The sequence below is a fragment of the Pollicipes pollicipes genome, unplaced genomic scaffold, assembly GCF_011947565.3.
Source record: "Pollicipes pollicipes isolate AB1234 unplaced genomic scaffold, Ppol_2.1 Scaffold_4881;HRSCAF=5763_pilon_pilon_pilon, whole genome shotgun sequence".
Classification (NCBI taxonomy): Eukaryota; Metazoa; Arthropoda; class Thecostraca; order Pollicipedomorpha; family Pollicipedidae; genus Pollicipes; species Pollicipes pollicipes.
In genome coordinates this window covers 17990125-17991830 of record NW_023596576.1, presented here as the reverse complement: position 1 = coordinate 17991830, position 1706 = coordinate 17990125, and the positions used below count along the sequence as shown (strand labels likewise).

General features: G+C 47.0%; 1 non-coding gene across 1 annotated transcript; it reads left to right on the top strand.

The window, feature by feature from the left end:
• Nucleotides 1–1011: 1011 nt before the first annotated feature.
• On the top strand, nt 1012–1083 carry TRNAT-UGU (transfer RNA threonine (anticodon UGU)). The gene has a single exon. It is a non-coding gene; the product is annotated as a tRNA-Thr (tRNA).
• The last annotated feature ends 623 nt before the right edge of the window (nt 1084–1706 follow it).

Here is a 1706-nt window from a genome sequence, read left to right as displayed (position 1 = left end):
GCGAAGTAAACATACTTTTTGATGTTTTCGTGCCATAACTGGTCATGTGATCTGTTTTCAGAGAACTGAGAGCTCGTCGCTGAAAAAAATCGCGAGAGTAACCGGCGTTTGAGCCTCAGTTTGACCTTGACGGATGATCTTGAGGGGTCGGGGCCTTAAGACGGACGCTCCTTCTAGCTCTCGTGAATATTCTGTTTGATGAACATTTTAAATTGACCGCCCTTTTTGTAATTTAGAGCTCCCCGTCCTTTCAGCATAGATTTGACCTTTAAGGGCGCCCTGAGAGGTCATTACTTGCTGGCGGACGCTAGTTTTTGCGCTTGTGAATATTTTAATGCTTACATATTTGAAATCGGCCTGTATTTTTGGAAGATATGGAGTTCCCATTGCCCATGACAAGCCCACGTGAGACCAAAGTGGGCGGGCCATCCATATGACTGCCCATCTCGGACCCTTATAGGTCACAGTTGGACATGCTGGCTGGGATATGGAGTTCCCGTTCTTTGATCTTACGTTTTACCTTGAAGGCCATAGGACATGGCAAAAAATGACATTTTTATGTTCTCGTGTCTTAACTGATCAAATAGCGTGTTTTCGGATAACTCCGATTTCGTCGCCGAATAATAAATCACTGAATAAAACGCCAACTTTACGGACATTAGGCTAGTGGGCCGGGCTGTCGGTAATGTTGACAGACAAGCACACGCCATCTGGCACAACGTACGTTTTACTGATGTTTGCATGCCCGCAGATGTGGACGAGTGTCAGGACTCCCCCTGCTCCCACATCTGCGTCAACTTCGTATCCAGCTTTCGATGCGAGTGTCCTGATGGTTTTACAGTCCAGAACGACCGGGTCACCTGTGTAGGTCAGTACCCCCAGCTGGTGGTGATGTGGTTGACGCATGCTGTGCCTCGAGTCCTGGGACCACAGATCCGTGGTCGCGGGATCCGTGCATGTTCCGCGACCAGTTTTACAAACTTATTCATTATTTCCCCGTGGCGTGCGCCCGCCTCTATAGCTCAGTGGCAGAGCATTGGTCTTGTAAACCAGGGGTCGGGAGTTCAATCCTCTCTGGGGGCACGCTGCGTTTTCAGTCTTACGACATGCTTGTAACGCGTAGTTGACATGACGTGGTCCCAGTTGTGCCCCTATATTTCAGTGTGCTTACTTTGAATGGAAGTGTTTGTAACTGGTAATTAATAAGATGCGTTTGCAATTTGCATGGACATGATGACGCATGATGTTATTGTTGTTATTGAGATGTTATTATATATATTGAGATGTTATTATCATATATATATATATATATATATATATATATATATATATTGAGATGTTATTCAGGCCCGTCGCTGCTTCGGCGCCAGTTGAGATGGTCGGGACGAGTAAGTCCGATCTGCCCTGATGATGCTGAGGGCTAGACCCCATCGACCCTAGTGGTGGTTACGCCCATGTTTATTCGTAATGGATCGCAGGTGGCTTGGGTAGTTTCATTACAAATATTGGGTGTACAAGCAGCACTTCGCATTGTCCATTGCTATGATGTCACAGGGACGTCAACTTCACGAAGATTATATATAAGTAACACACGGAATGTCCGAGATACTACAAACTGCACTGTGTATCCGTGTTTCGCTCTGTGTGATGCACCTCCAAATCACCCGCGACAATCCCCGCCCCCTACACCACCGTAGCCCTCCGTG